We start from the raw sequence: 17,145 nt of genomic DNA, 5'->3' as shown, positions 1-17,145 counted from the left end.
CAAGCAGTCATGCTCTACTGTACACCTCGAGAAGCCTATTCAATCTCAAATGATCCGCCCCTGCAGCCACCTTCAGAGAGGGCCCTTCTAAACCTAATCTTCTCAAACTAAACACGTTCACTTTAACAGTTTTTATCATGAATGCATATGTGCAACAAAGCGCAGCTAATGATCTCTCAGCACAGCAGTTAATTGCAGTATTATCAGCATAAGCTCTGTCCTATAAGCCGATTACCTAACAGTGCAGTATCCTATAATCAATATAAACTCTAAATATGAGTCCATAATTTATGAATGCCGTGGTTGGTCATTGGGTCTGTTATACTCATTTTGTTACTATAGTGGCACTTAATGAGTTATAGATTGAATGTTGTGGTAAGAAACTAAATTGTGTCAAGGTGGTGTTTGAAATGTAAAGTGAAACAGTAGGCTCATCTTGTGACCTAAAGTCTCAGGTCATGAATATATACAGAAGTTGAACACAGCAAAACAAAAGTGCTTGCATATGATAATTCTGCTGTTCGATTACCGAAGGGCAAAATCTGATTATTATCAAAGAGAGCCCACCATTCATTAGATGGCAAAGCAATTCCTCTGGCACCCAGATTAGCTAGCTCTGAAAGCCTCTGGATCCCAGCCGGTCAAGTCTCCAGCCAGTAATCACAAGACTGATTCCTTCAGAATGACAACAGATAACAAACAAGCAGACACTGCACAGAACCTGACCAATAACTTCCAATAACCACACACTGTGTAGATACCGTGTAAGTAAAGCAACTCTTATGCATCAAGTAATTTATGTGAGCATGTGTGTACTTTACATGTCTGTGTTTGTTTGTGTGTGTGTGTACATCAAATCAAATCAAATTTATTTGTATAGCCCTTTTTACACGCAAGCATGTCACAGAGGGCTTCACATGCGCCCATAGAACTGCCCCTCAACCAACCTAAACCCTCAAGGAAGACAAGGAAAAACTCCCAGAAAAACTCCCACCGGGAGAAAAAATGGAAGAAACCTTGGGAGGAGCAATTCAGAGAGGGATCCCCTCCTCCAGAGACGGTTGGTAAGAGAGAGGAGCAGAACACAAGCTAAACATAGTCATACAGTGTCAATGGGTTTTGAAACACCAAAATCCATTGTTCGGCTTTATAGACGTTGGATGGGACCGGGAAACTCGCTGTTGGCCGTCATGGAGACTGGATTCCGGGTGACGACCTGGTTCAGCGTTGGCAGACCGACGACCAAGCAGGTCCTGACAGCTCAAACCCCCCACACCACAGGGAATGTGTGGGGGGGGGACAGAGAGGAGAGCAGGGATTAGAGAATGCCAGGAGCAGCTAACAGTTACAGTCAAAATAGAATGAGATCCCCACCGGTCAAGTGTGGACTAGTGCAGCAATTTAACAGAGCAAAAAGGGTATTTGATGCAGCCCCACACACCAAAACAACGACAGCCCCCCTCAGTTGGAACATGAAATCTGTTCCAGGGGAAAGAACTCTAAAGTAGGTTATACTTATACGAATAAGGATGAAAACAGCCAGTCCCCCGTTGTCTCCAACTAGTAATAAAAACTATAACAGTAACAATATACAGCAACGGAACTATAACAATAATAATACTAACAATATACAGTAACAGGTTTACTTTATTTGTAACATCTAGCTGGGCAATGTGAACATAAGCTATAATTAAAATTTAAAAGTTACATGTGATACACACATAGGCAAGCACACATCCCAGGTTTACATAGAAAGTACACACATACTTCCCTTTAACAATCATAGAATTGACTAAACAAGAACGTTTTTAATCTAGTTTTAAATGTCGAGACAGTATCAGCTTCCTTAATTGAGATGGGTAATTTGTTCCAAAGAAGAGGTGCTCTATATGAGAACGCCCTACCTCCAGCAGTTTTTTTCTTAACTTTGGGTATTACCAGATAGCCGGCATTTTGAGATCTTAGAGACCTTGCGGGGCAATAGGGTGCAAGGAGACCGGAGAGGTACAGTGGTGCCAATCCATGCAGAGATTTGTAAGTTAGTAGTAGAACTTTGAAATCAGCTCTGGCTTGGATAGGGAGCCAGTGTAAAGAGATAAGAGTCGATGTTATATGATCAAACTTTCTAGTTTTAGTCAATAGTCTAGCAGCAGCATTTTGCACCCGCTGTAAGTTTTTTAGGTAGGTAATTGGGAGGCCAGAGAACAACACATTGCAGTAGTCCAATCGGGACGTAACAAAAGCATGTATTAGTTTTTCAGCATCATCCTTTGAGAGGAATTTTCGTATTTTGGCAATATTACGTAGATGGAAAAATGCTGTTCTGGTGATTTGCTTAATATGGTACTCAAATGAAAGGTCTGGGTCCATTGTGACTCCCAGATTTTTTACCAGCTGGCTTTGAGATACTTTGACGCCGTCTAAGTCTAAGGTTAGATGGGATAAATTATTTCGGTGTTTTTTCGGACCAAAAATTTGAACCTCGGTTTTATCCGAATTAAGAAGAAGGAAATTTGCAGTCATCCAAGTTTTCAACCCGGAAACACAGGTTTCCATAGCATGTGGAAATTCTCCCGGCTTTATAGACATGTATAGCTGAGTATCATCTGCATAGCAGTGAAAATCTACCCCAAAACTTCTAATTATGTTTCCTAAAGGCAACATATAGAGTGAAAATAACAGAGGGCCTAAAACTGAACCCTGTGGTACTCCGTATTTTACAATGGAGCTCCTGGATGAGCAACCATCATAGTGGACATATTGTGATCTATCAGATAGATACGATCTGAACCACTGAAGTGAAGTACCAGAAATCCCAACATAGTTCTCCATACGTTCCAGAAGAATCTCATGATCTACAGTGTCAAAAGCTGCACTTAGGTCTAGAAGAACAAGGACAGAGCTAAAGCCCGCGTCAGAGGCTAATAATAGATCATTGACTACCTTGGCTAATGCAGTTTCAGTGCTGTGGTGAAGACGAAATCCAGACTGGAGAGGTTCATAGAGCTGATTTGAGGAGAGGTGCTCAGTGAGCTGTTTTGCCACAGCTTTTTCCAAAATTTTGGAGAGAGATGGCAAATTTGAAATGGGCCTGTAATTGCTAAGACAACCTGGATCCAGGTTTGGTTTTTTAAGAAGGGGCTTGATAATAGCTTGTTTGAAATCGTCAGGGACTTGTCCAGTTACAAGAGATTCATAAATAATACTAAGCATGGGCGGTCCAATAATATGGAGAAGTTCCCTACAAAGTTTGGCAGGGAGGGGATCGAGAAGGCAGCTAGTGGGTTTCGAGGAATCTATCAGCTTGATGAATGCTTCCATAGAAATAGGGTTAAAGTGAGTGAGAGTCTCAACATGCAGAATGCTGGGTACAGAGGGAAAATCAGTGTTGATGGCCACTCCTCCAGGACTAGTCTGTAGTTTGTCCCTTATTGCATAGATTTTTTGGTCAAAGAAATCTAAGAAATCATTGGGAGAGAGATCTGAACTAACACAGAGTGTACTTTTCTTAGTGAGTTTTGCAACAGTATCAAATAGGAACTTAGTGTTGTGTTTGTTCTTACTAATCAACTTAGAGAAATATTCTGATCTGGACCTGATGAGGACTTGCTTGTACTCTATTTGGCTGTCCTTCCAGGCCAGGCGGAAAACCTCCAATTTAGTGGTACGCCACTTACGCTCTAATTTTCTAGTGGACCTCTTGAGAGTGCGGGTTTCCTCTGAATACCATGGAGCCAGTTTCTTGTCTATTCTTTTCCTTGGTTTGAGTGGAGCAACAGAATCTAGGGATTGCTGAAGAACCAAATTCAGATCCCTTGTTTTAGCATTTAATGATTTATTCGGGACATCAAGTGCTTCTAGTGCAGCGGGTAGAATACTAGCCAGTTCCAGAGCTGTATTTGGGGTTAAGCAGCGGCTAATAGAAATATTCTGGGTGCCTCCAAGGCTCTGGCAGAGATCCATTTTAAAGGTTACCAGGCAGTGGTCTGATAATATAGGATTGTGGGTATGAACAATGACATCACTAATCTTGATTCCCCGCGTGAGAACTAAATCCAATGTATGCGAGTGAAGATGGGTAGGTTTAGAAACCACCTGAGTGAGACCTGTGGAATCCATAAGAGCAGTAAAGGCCTTACTTAGAGGATCTTTTGGGTCATCGACATGAATGTTAAAATCACCCATAATTAAGATATTGTCAGTGTATGTCACAAGATCAGCACTAAAATCAGCAAATTCCTCAAGGAAGAGGGAGTATGGGCCAGGGGGCCGGTATAGAGTAACTATACAAAACGAAGGAGGGGGGGCAACAGTAGTAGAATTAGTCCTTTTTAAAGTAGTTGGTGGTTTCATACAAATTATCTCAAATGATTTAAAGGTATTGACAGATTTTAGGCTGAGGTTGAAGCTAGCTTTATATAACATAGCAACACCACCACCTTTCTTTGAAACACGAGGGATGTGTGAATACGCAAAATCAGGAGGCAAAGCTTCATTCAGGGGGAAATATTCATCAGGTTTTAGCCAGGTTTCGGTGAAACCAATCAGGTCCAGGCTGCAGTCAGACATCAGATCATTAATCAAAACGGCCTTTGTGGATAGAGATCTGATGTTTAGGAGCCCAACATTCCAGTATGGGTTTTTGGCAGCTTTAGACGTAGATAATACTTCTGAAAAGGTGGCACTGTTATCAGGAAACTGAGTTGGAAGAGCAACGGGTGAGCAAGGCTGAATATATATTAAATTGGTATAATTCCTAATAATTGAGGGCCGGAATTTGGAAAAAGGGCGGGGGGCCGACACCGTCTCAATGGGAAAAACAACATCAGCAACCACCCTGGCTACACTACAAGCTGAGCTATCGGGGCCCCAACAGCTCACAGCATGCCTATCAACATACCTATCAGACTCTCTAAGAGACTGTAGCCCGGCTTGTTCTAGTGAGTGTCAGGTCTGCTTTAGAATAGCTTCAATATTCCTAGACAAAAGAAAAGCACCTCTCCAGCTAGGATGGAGCCCGTCACTTTTCAACAAGCCAGGTTTGGCCCAGAAACGAGACCAATTATCTACAAATCCTAAACCCTGTTCTGAGCAAAAGCGAGCCAACCAGCGGTTGAGAGAGACAAGCCTGCTGTAGATCTCGTCAGTCCCCCTAGCAGGTAGTGGGCCAGAGACTATTACTCGATGCCGACTCATCTTTTGAGCAAGGTCACATGCCCGAGCAATATTAACCTTCGTGACCTCTGACTGCCTCAGCCTAACATCATTGGTGCCGACATGAATGACAATATTCTCATACCTATCATCAGTGCGTGCGCCATGTGCCTTAGCTTGGGCATTTGCCTTAGCCCTAGTGCTAGCCAGCACCCTAAGATTAGCTTCTATGTCGGTAGCTCTGGCCCCAGGTACACAGTAAACTGTCGCTGGTCCCTCCAATCTAATGTTACGAGTGATGGAGTCACCGATCACTAACGTCTGCGGAGTCCCACTCCCACCATGCTGCAAAGGTGAAACCGGTGGGGCTAAACTTGAGTCCTCACTCACGCTAGGACTCCCTGTCTGTGATGTTGCGCCAGTCGCATCTAAAGTTACTAGCATACGTTCTTCCTCAAGCGACTGAACGCGACTCCCTAATAGAGTCAACTTTTCGAACAAAATGACACATGTAGGACAATGTGAGTGGGTGTGAGACATTATAATTAACTTACGTTAATAGTTTATGCCAGCCAAGATAATTCGTCAGAACGTTGAATTGGCTAGTTCAACAGGAACAGTAGCGTCGAGCTCCAAGGAAAAAAGCCGTGCCGAGTAAACCTTAATGGAGCCTAAAAAGTACATTTGAATTATTGTTTTGTTTAGTTTCATTTAGTGGACAAATCTATGGCAGTTATTTTCTGTGCAGTGTAGAATGACCTGGAGCATTTGTTAGCCTTTTAAAGATTTTTTTTTGGCACATTAGACAAGCATGACAATGGCTACCCCAGTTAAATTATTCTATTTTGCAACGGTATTCAAAAACATCAATAGGGAAGTATCTAAGAGCAGTAGTCTATTGTTTAGTAAATTGTCAGAACAGTTTCAGTTGAGTTAATTCTTTTGTCGTTTATGCTTGCTGTTTAATATTCTATTCCTTGCAACATCCAATTTCATTGTTCAAAGTACTCCTGTTGCATTTCACATCATGAATCAAGCAAGAGGAATAATACTTTTTTAAATGCACTGTACCTCAAGAGAAAGCACAATACCTAGATTACCAGATGTTGTATATCAGTTTCAGAGACTGGGCTTTGGTAAGCAAGGACTCAGGAAACACGGCTGCAGCCGGTAGGAAACAGTATCCCCAGTTGGGGACAACACAAAGTTAAATCCAATAGAAGACCAAGGTCGCTGTATAGAGAACAAGTTCTTAAATCACTTGGCCTGTGTTGCCAGGGTTGTGACTGGGGACAAACAATGGAGCCTGTTTTGCTGGTTGGAGAGCAGAGCAGATGATGTGTTGTTTTGCTCCGTCCTTAGTTCCTAACATTGTGTGAGAGTGGCTGAGCAAGGTAGAGACAGCAGGCTGTGGGTTCATGTGTCAGCAGGTCAGGTGAGACACAGAGATGAATATTAGGTAACCATCAGCGTGGAAACAAGAGAAACACAACAGCAGTATGTCTTTGTTACAGTCCAAAGCAGTACCTAGTTATATATGAGTCTGTGCTGTGCTATCACAAGACAAAGTAGCATTAACCTTTTAGTTATTGTATATGCGTGTCTTGCATTGTTTAGAGAGTGCAAGTAAGCAGAGTCCAACAAGTTAGACCCTTATTGATAATTTTGAGAAATTTCTATTCAGGAGGTTTTTTTGCAAAACAGTAGTGCTGAGACAGTGGAAACAGAAAAAAACACAATCACTTAGTTCAACATACTTGCAGCTATACGAGCAGCTCTCTGCAATCATAAACATCTTGGGCAGGCACCTATGGCTAAACAAAGAGAGTAGTGGGAACTTTATTTCTCCATAATCACACAGTAGATAGCACATTCAGTCGTTTGGAGGGACCCATTACAAACAACAGACACACTGCACTCAATCCAAATAATTCTCAATTACTGTAACAAAAAGACCTCTCAAACTCTTCAGTGGTCAGATAAGTAAATCGGCCAATTTCCCCTCATTTCCTTTGGGTGAAATAACTATGATTTGTATTTCTGGAACCCCACCAAGATCACAAATTTGGCTATTTGTAAATCCAATCTCAGTAAGAACGTTTTTTCTGTTGAAATGAAGAAATACTAACTGTTTAACTACATGCTCCTATGGTTCTTCCCATTGGCACTTATTTGCTTTTCACAATGTATGCTTCATGTTTTGGCTACCCACAATGTTTTTGGGGTTATCTCGTTGTTTATGATCACTGACCTATGCACTTTTGTAAAGCTCTCTCTTGGAAGTCGCTTTGGATAAAAGCGTCTGCTGAATGAATAAATGTAAACTCCTATATGCAGTGACGAAGAAACATTACTGCAGGGAATGCCTGAGTGTGTGTGTGTGTGTGTGTGTGTGTGTGTGTGTGTGTGTGTGTGTGTGTGTGTGTGTGTGTGTGTGTGTGTGCAAAGCCATATACTGGATATGTGCTCATGCGTGTGTGTATCCAAGAGGTGTGGCTCCTTGCTGGTTCTGGGTATGCTGTAAATCTTGGGAAGGCTCAGTCAAGAGCTTGCAAAAGCAGCATCTCATCATGATGATGACAGTAAATATCAACAAACAGTGCATACTTACACAAATATAAAGAACTAGAATGCGTACAAACAGTAACCCTGTTATTTTATAGCCTAATATATGGTGCCTTTCAAAACAGCATTCAAAGACGTGTTTACTGAGTACTGGTGTCCAGTCCACAACTACCCTAACGTGTCCACAACCTCAGCCAGTAGGAAAGCTATTGGGGGTTGGGCTCTGTCGCTGTTAAGGCTGAGGGTTTGTTCCACCATCAGTCTGCTCTTGGACTCGCTGCGTTTGAGACCACAGTAACGAACGGGCATCTTAAAGCAGGAAGAGATAAAACAGAAAGCTAGCAGAGAGAAAAAGAATGCGCATTGCAAGAAGTTTTTAAAGGAGGATATTATTTCTCAGAAACTTGATATTAAATCGACAGAAAAACACGTCCACACAATTTTTTCGAGAAGACTCGCAGAACTGTCCTGTCAACGAGGGCTGTCCTGTGTAAGCTTTCATGGTAAGTTTTTTGTTACTTTGTTGCTTCATGCCAATACTTTCACGACACAACGTATGTAGGTACAGTTGTGACATGTTAAGTTGCAGTGATTTTTTAAATTTCCTACGACGACTACTATTAATAAATAAGTTCCTTTTCAATGATAGAGACGAAAAACAGAAAGCGTTGAGCAGATACATCCAGCGCTCAACAAAAACACAGGTGTGCATAATGTATTAGATTAGCCTACACGAAGGATACAAGACAGGCTCTGCGATCCTCATATGAAAACTTATGTTTTATCAAAATATAGTTGTCTTTGTTTTTGTGCCTTTTATGTATACGGAGATGAAAAAAACGTGGGCTAAGATATGAGAGAAATCTGCTTTAAGAACCATTTAACAAGTCTAAGTTATGTCACCTCGGCAGAAATGACCTCTTCGATTTAGATTTTCAAAATTGTCACCCATATCTCGTGCAACACCAGAACTGACTGGTTAGTTGGATAGGCAAAACAACATCTCCGCATGGCCATGTGGATACCTGGTGTTGTGAACACTTATTGTCATCCATTGCTTCCTCGAGACGTGTCCTCTTCAGGGTACTTATCTTCCTTTGTGTTACTGCCCTCAATCTCTATCTTTATCTTATCTCAACTGAATGAGGGGTGTTGTACATTAGTGGGGTTTGAGAACATATTGTTTGTGATGAAGCTATGCAGTGTCTCATTCTTTCTCAACTTAGGTTCTGGGTTTGTGTGTGTGTTCGTGTGTATTAATCCCACCTTAAGGTTGGGTCTTTTCCTTTCTGGGTCTAACCTTTTAAATTTTTTATAAAATGTCTGAAATGTTTGATCGCGAACAGGTGTTGCTTTTATGAGCAGTCTGGCTTGATCTCTCTCTGACCCATTTCGTTCTAGCTGGCTCTTAAACAATCACGATGGGCTTGCTGCTTGACTTAAACACATTCTGTCGTTGCTGAATTGCCAGCGAGAGTACATCCTCAAAACCTTATGTCACTCTCAAATCTATTTCTAACTTCATTTCAGTGTCTCTAATTCTGAAAGGGTGACTGTCTAAACAAAATCTCTGGTTGGGGGGTTTTGACAGTGAGTCGGACTGAGACTGTTGGTTAAGATAAAATCTGGATCGTTTTTTGGAACAAAATTCTCATGAGGGCTTGTTTATGTAATTAGTTACAAAGCATGTCTACCATTTAGTGGGTGGCTGCCACTAAGATGGATCCTTTGTAAACAGACAGTCCACATGGGGAAATATGTTGTTGGCGTTCTTATTTCACCGAAGTCAAATGCTTACTCAGTCAAACTGGGGGTGTTTGGGGACTGTTGGAGGCCACGTATTTGCATTCGTAATTTCTCAAGAGATCCAGGCAGGCACAGTGCTTTCTCGAAATCTTTACTGAACTGCTGCCTAAGCTTTAGTAGGCCTACGGTGTTGGTTGCTGCTGCTGTTTGTTCACTTCCATGGATGAGTCTGCTTTGTTGTGTGAGAGCCCTCCTGGCCCCCCCTCTGCATCCCCCTGCCCTCCTGGGAGGTAATCATCAACCTAGGAAGCTGCGTACCCTGGACGCCTCCTAATTAATTATACCAACAATGTAATAACTGCTCTGACTTCAAGTACCGAAGAACATTTTTGACTTCAATTGAGAGAATTTTGAAGCTTCTCTAATACTCCATTTAGACTAATAAAGTTTGTTTGGGTAACCTAACCATGCATTGCATGTATGGTTTCATTATTAATCGTATTGTGTGTTTGTCTATCTGTGTGCATACTATATGTGTAGTGCTTTGCTTTGTCATCTCGAGGAATTAAATTAATCCCGTGTGCCAGTAAAACTAGGGGGCTGGGGAGAAAAAAGGGGTTTCTGTAATTTTACCAGGCCTCATATTTTAAGATGGTGTGCATGGGTAAGTGATACTCAAGTCCTCAAGGTGCTCTGGGTTTTGTCTTTGAGAGACATTGAAACTGAAGGTCAAATCCTTTTCCCTTGGCATACGGAATAGGAGGCCCTGTCCTTGCAGAACACTCTATTTGAATTGAAACTTTATACGTCAACGCAATATCTTGAAAATGGTACGGGAGCAGTGTAAAAATAGGGAGAGCGAATGCTGTGTCATTGTATTTGTAGTGTTGTTTTTTTGAGACTCTTATGAGCTGATACTCCGTTCTGTGGGTTGCTTATTTTAGTTCCCAGAATACACCCTCTGTTCCTCATTCTCCTGTAATTAGTATTGTTGTATAGCTCAGTGTTTCCCACACATAGACTAATTTGTGGCGGTGCGCCACAGAATCAACACCGGCCGCCACACATTGCGTTTCGTAAACATTTTTTTTTTTCGCTATTTAGGTAAAAACACGCAGCGTATTCGTTCAGCTGCATTTCCTTTCCCTGCTCTCCCTCCGTCTCTTTCACGCACGCGTCTTTCTCACATACACACACAGTCACTACGTCAGCACACGTTAGCAACGATGCATACGCCGTTCTAGTGAGACCGACAGCTACATCAGCGAGCCTTCAGCATTAGTGCCGTAGCTAAAGGTCTAGGAAAGTTGAGGCTACTTTTCGCTAGGTACCGACGGACATGTCTTAATCGAAGGTTCCCCTTCGTTGTTTTGGTGAGAAGTTTCAAGAGCTAGCTACTTACCCGGCGTCATGGAGCCGACCAGTTAAATAGTTATTTAGCACCCTGTATGCAGCGTCGCTACCTGCATATGCAGAAATTATTTGTTTGTTGTTGTTGATTGATTTTGTGAATTATTTCGACCCCCCCCCCGGTCTGACATGAAACAACACCCCCCCCCCCCCCCCCCGCCACATATAGCTTTCTAATCTGTGGGAAACACTGTAGCTTTCCACTTACTAAACCACAGTATGTTAAACAGCTTGAGACAACATCACTTTAGGGGAAACTATTCATTTTGAAGTAGTCTGTGAAACGTTAGACCTTTTACGGGCAGGGAGTGGGCCGATCACAAAGTAGTTTATCATGCTGATGAAATCGGTACTTTAGGGAGGTTCTGACTAGAGAAGGCTAATAAAGGTTTTTGCTGTGGCATGGCAAACTACCTCAGAGACCTGGAGGAGGCTCATTTACTGACAAAACACTGAGGACTGCGAGGTCTTCGCCTCTAAACCTCTCACCTACCTCTCATTTCACGTGTGTGTCTGTGTGTGCAAGCATTGTGTGTGTGTGTGTTGGTGATTGACCCCCATGACCACCAAATGGGGCAGAGGAACAACAAAGTGACATTCTCCCTATTAAGCTGAGAGAACAGCTGGGCTGCACAGCTGCACAGGGGGACAGGAGGACAGGAGGGGACAGGAGGACAGGAGGACATGAGGACAGGAGGGGTTAGAGTCACCCTGGATCGCAGCCCCTTAGATGGGCTCAGCGTTCAACATGTCACGTCCTCTACAGTACCTCTTAAAGTGGGGCCTCGTGGTTGGCTAAACTGCTACTCTTGAGTGTGGACCTCGTTCTGGGTTGTTCTCAGTTGGAGAGAGAGAAGGGAGGGGTGGTGACAAGGCCTCCGAATAGGCCTGTAGGGTACAAAGGGAGACTACTGTTGAAGGTCTTCTCACATTTGTCTTTATACTGGCAGGTTGAAAGCAAAGGCCCATTTATCTGGTGAGGGGGACATCTTTTACCTCCCCAACTGCCACATCCTGTCAGCTCCTCCCTTGGCTACCTGACTAATTGCCTCATTTTGATGCAAAAAGTCCATGGAACTCACAATACTTAGTGTCTATATTTAATATTTACCTTTCTGTCCTACTCCAATTTTCTATCTATAACTTCTTACCTGCTCCACTGTCCCGTTTAAAAAAAACCTAACTGTCAACTCTGATGATGATGAACAAAACTAAATACACTAGCGATGGGAGGCTGCCATTCTGCAGACATTGTCCAGACAGTCAAGTTTGAGCTGGTAGGATTACTTGTGCAGGTTGCAGGGGAGGGAGGCAAGGTTTTGTTATCTTTGGACTACCCCGGTTCCTGCCCTCAGGTTCAAGCCTATCTTCTAATATTCCAGGTTATATCTCTAAATGAGGTGTAAGGAATATTCTTTTTCAGAGAAGCTCAGGATGCACCACAAACCTTTTCTATATTGGGGGAAAACGTGATTTACCGTGTTTTATTCGCATCTTTCGATATTACATTTCTTGAAAGTAAAGCCAAATATTCCACATCCAAATTCTTGTTGAAAAGACTGTATTGTTATTCCCGATCCAAGTTGGTCGATAACTGGTGTCTGTAATGGCTGGAGTGGGCATGGTGACTGGTGTGGGCATGGTGACTGGTGTGGGCCTGGTGGGTGGTGTGGGCATGGTGGGTGGTGTGGGCATGGTGGGTGGTGTGGGCATGGTGACTGGTGTGGGCACGGTGGGTGGTGTGGGCCTGGTGGGTGGTGTGGGCATGGTGACTGGTGTGGGCATGGTGACTGGTGTGGGCATGGTGACTGGTGTGGGCCTGGTGGGTGGTGTGGGCATGGTGGGTGGTGTGGGCATGGTGACTGGTGTGGGCATGGTGGGTGGTGTGGGCATGGTGGGTGGTGTGGGCATGGTGACTGGTGTGGGCACGGTGGGTGGTGTGGGCATGGTGGGTGGTGTGGGCACGGTGGGTGGTGTGGGCACGGTGGGTGGTGTGGGCATGGTGGGTGGTGTGGGCATGGTGGGTGGTGTGGGCATGGTGGGTGGTGTGGGCCAGCCAAGACTTCCCGTCTTCATGATCTCCATCTGCTGTTTTTCCCTTGACCTCTTGGTCTGAGGTTTTCTGCACTGTAATTGTGTACAGTGGAATGAAAGTATCAGGCTCATGTAACTGAAACGACCCCTACCTGAGGTTATCTGTTTGGTTATTTTGAAATACACTTCTTACTACGTGATGATTTCTGTCCTGATTAGCCCCCTATTGAGGAAGGGAAACACACACTTACTCTCTCTCACACCAACCGTCGGACATACATAGCAATAGTTGCTGACCACTCCAGCACGAGTTGAGTTATTGAGTGTGATAGGTGAGTGGAAATAGTTTGGAGAGTCTGAAGGAGAGGCACAGGGTCTGAGGTGGTGGCGGGCAAATTGGGGGGGGCAGACGTGTCATACCATTGCATAAGGGCTTATGCTGAGGTGAACTGGGTCTGAAGTAATTAGTCTGGAGAGCTGTTCTGCTTGCTCCGCTGCCTCACAGCGAGCTCCAGAGCCACGCTGGGAGTAAGGGTGGGATGGAGACAGACATGGGGGCTTTAGCTCCTGCCTACCCGCCCCTGTATTCTTCTAATCTCTCTGTTCTTTCTTCCTCTCCCTCAGATGTGTAGAGGAAGGGGTGCAAAGCATTCCACTGTGTTTCCTCTCTCCTCAGCCAGTCTCACTGGGGAGAGAGGACTAGGGTGGATATAATGGCATTTTGTTCAGTGTGCTTTCTGGGAGAAGGGGAAATGGTTGAGGTTTGGCTTGACTCGTGGTAAATGAGGATCTCTGAGAAAATAAACAATGATTGGGAGCGTTTTTGGCAGAGTGTGTTGCATGCCTCTTGCAGGCCTTCCTGTGGTATGCCATGGGTGTCTTCACAGCAGTTGATAACTTATGGTCAAAACAACGTTGTATTCAGTAAACACATACTCACCTGTAGAACAGAATGACACGTTCATTTAACATTCTTAGAGTGCTGTCTTGCCTTCGGAACACTTTATCATTCATGCTCACAAACTGCTGTTTCATCACTTCCTCATCGCCTCTCCTTGGCCTTTGTTCAGGGTGTGGTCTCATCACTCTGTGGTCGGCTGGCTTGGCCTTGGCACGGAGCAGTAGAATAATAAACCAGTGAGTGGAGGAAAGGGGGGTTGGGGGGGGGGCAGTGTTTAGATACACAGGAAGTGGGCCTCCGCCCTGCCCTGTAGTCGACCAGTAGGAGAAGGCAAGCGTACTGTAGACCCCCCCCCCCCCCCCCTCATTCATTAAATGACCTTTTCCGTATTCAGATGAATATTTTTACACTAATAGGTATTCTGACCCAGATTAAGGGATAACTGCTTTAGGCCTGTGTATGTTTGCTGTTTAACTATATAGCTTAATTTGCTGCGTAGTTTGCAGCAGAGCCTTAGAGTTGAGGCCTCACTGGGTTCAATCCTGTATTTTGGGGCGAATCTGTGTGGATATTACTGCCCTTCCTGCCTGCAGATTATGGAACTTAATCTCTGTCCTCACAGTTTTTTTTCTCCTCCTCTCCTCTTCTGAACTCTAAGCTGTCAGTCAACAGTGTCTGTTTATAGAATATGTTAACATCTGGTTTAGGACTCTCGGTTCATCTGAAGAGAAAACATTGTGGCTCATACACGAAATATCATCAGCCAGCTAGGTTTGCATCCAATCTATTTGATTGCTGGTTTGCACAAAATACATTAACTTTGAAGTAGGGGATTAGGTCTCTGACCTAGACTGGAAGGATTCTACATTGTTGGACAACGTTTTAAGCTTGGCAGACATATTGACAGTTTCTGGCAAAGATTTCAGGAGTGTCTGTCCCTGTGAGCAGTGAGGACTGAGAGTTCAGTATCAGCCCGTCTTGTCGGCCAGCTGGGACCTGCTAACTCCAATTAAACATGCCCCTCAGCATGGGTGCACTTCCTGGGGTGCTCCTAGGCGGGATTTAACCTGGCAACATGTGGTAGGTTCATTCAGGTCTATCTTCTGGGTTACAGCTTCATTCTGGCATACCCCTACTCACTCATCATGACCAGTATGTCATGCCTCTCTCCACGAAACGTGCTTATTAGAATAAGGCCCGGTGCAGTCTCTTCATGCTTATGCAAACAGGTCCAGTGTCTTATCATCTGCTGGCAGTGTTACAGAGGTTGTTCTGTATTTGATATGCATATTGATTGTGGTGTTCTGCATGGGAACAAGGGAAACAACAGTCTGTGATAGTCTTTGTGTTCCTCCCTCTGAGATTTCCATTTGGACTCAAATCCTCCTTTCATATAAGTCAGAAACTGAAGCTGCAAGTCACGTTTTATTTATGCTTTGTACAATGTAAGTCAGTAGGGGGTTGGAGAGGGAAGGAGACAGAGGGGGAGAGATGAAGAGGGAGAGACAGAGTGAACTGTTTGTTTGTGACAATACAAAGCCGCCTATTCACACTAAATGACTATTTGATTCTGCGTTAAAGCAATGGCTCTGTGGTTGAACTAGTAAAACAGTTATATGATCATTTTGTCCTTTTTAGCCACAACCAGCTGCTCAAAGTTCGCTTGGTCGGTTGGTCAGTTGGTTGGTTGGTCCCAAAGCATTTACCCATCCTTTGATGCATGTGCAGCTATTGTGAATTTGAGCTTGTCTGATCACATCCTCTTATGCCTAATCCACCTATCTCAATAAAATGATGTAATAATACATCATTGAATGTTTTATTATCTCTGTCTCTCTCTCACTCTCACACACACACACACACAAACTGTCTGCATCGTGTTTGATCCCTTTCTGGCAGCTGGCAGGGCAATTAATGGGGATTACATCCATTGATGCAGAGGTGAGAGAAGTGGCCCCGCCCCCTAGCTAAGCACCTGTTTAAAATCTGTGGACCAGTCATAGTCCTAAAGCATCTAGGCATTAAATTGTTCCCATGAACCCAATGTCGTACAGCATCACATCTACTGTGATGCTTGAACGATTGGTTCTCTGTTTCCAACATGCTGGTGCAGCCATGTTGTCCAATAAAGTTGAGCTTTGCCACAGTGTGATGTTTATGAAGCCATGTTTGGATTGAGCTTGGTCATGTGTGGGAAGCCACAATCCCTTTAGGCCTTTTATCTGTCATCAGAAGCTCATCTTAACGGAAACTCAATCGGTACACAAACGGTTTCAATATCCCCAGGCTTCATGTAAAGAAAATGAATATATAGCAAACATCCCTGATCCAGGATGTGCATTAACCAGTTAGCAACTTCCAACCGTCTATAATTATTGGTTCTGGTTCACCACAAGTCACTCCTCAAGACTAGCCCACAGTCTCCTCTACTGTGCCAAGCCAGCTCCACTGCTGCCTAGACTGGGATAGGAAGCCTGGTTTGTGGGTATAATCACAGAGGGATGCAGTCTGGCTGGGTGAATGTGGCCCTAGTGAGGTAGAAATTTGACACCAGGACGCATGGAAGCCAATTGAGTTACAGTTGCTCAGCACTTTAAAATGTGTGTGTGTAATTGAGTTAGTCTGTGAAGAGAGGATGGACAGATTGTACACAGAAAATGAGCTTGGGGGAGGAGAAAGCCAAACGTGCGTGTTGAATTTGAGTGAGGTTGGGGGCATTGGTTTGGGTTTACGTAGACAGCACGAGTCCCACGTGCTTGTTTTAGTATGTGGTTATTTTTTTATGGGTAGAACTACCAATGTGAAGAATGTATTTTGTCTCACTTTTTCTCGTCTTGTGTACTGTCAAAACGTTTCGTAGATGAAAGTAGATGAGAGCACCAAGGTGAGTGGAGGTCTAGATGTTCTGTTTCGCTCTCCCCAGAGGGTGGCGCTGTGTTTCTCACCTGGACAGTTGCAGGGTCAGTCCGAGAGGCTGTTGAGAGAAGGCCTGTGGCTTGCTGTGGGAGTCTGACATGCTTTATTACCAGCGATGGCAACAAGAGGCTTTATTTTCCCTGAGAACTCTGTTGCTGCCCAGCTAGTCTAGAGTTTCTCCCTAATTCTGGCAATTGAAGCCAAACAAAAGATGAGGGGCCGGTTAAGACATGACGCGTGAACATTGTCCTGGGGGTGAAAGGTGAAGTATTCAATTGTAGATGGTAAATGAATGAAATGTGCTTGGAATGTTGGGCCGAGTGCACACTTGAGTTCATGTGGATTTTCCCTCCGTTTTCCCGTTTTTTCACTTTCTGTCTTTGTGAGTCAGACGTTCCTCCCCTCATCAACACTGTAAA

At 44.0% G+C, this 17,145-nt stretch overlaps 1 protein-coding gene across 1 annotated transcript in view; it reads left to right on the top strand.

The window, feature by feature from the left end:
- The first annotated feature begins 7,967 nt into the window (after positions 1-7,967).
- LOC124475426 (leucine zipper putative tumor suppressor 2 homolog) overlaps positions 7,968-17,145 on the top strand; it is a 19,248-nt gene continuing 10,070 nt past the window's right edge. Inside the window, exon 1 of the mRNA XM_047032019.1 lies at positions 7,968-8,222. The gene's annotated coding sequence lies outside the window, so the exon portion shown is untranslated. The remainder of the gene's footprint in view (positions 8,223-17,145) is intronic.

The sequence above is a fragment of the Hypomesus transpacificus genome, chromosome 13, assembly GCF_021917145.1.
Source record: "Hypomesus transpacificus isolate Combined female chromosome 13, fHypTra1, whole genome shotgun sequence".
Taxonomy (NCBI): domain Eukaryota; kingdom Metazoa; phylum Chordata; class Actinopteri; order Osmeriformes; family Osmeridae; genus Hypomesus; species Hypomesus transpacificus.
Note: the sequence above shows the minus strand (reverse complement) of the source record. Positions and strands in the feature narration are given on the sequence as shown.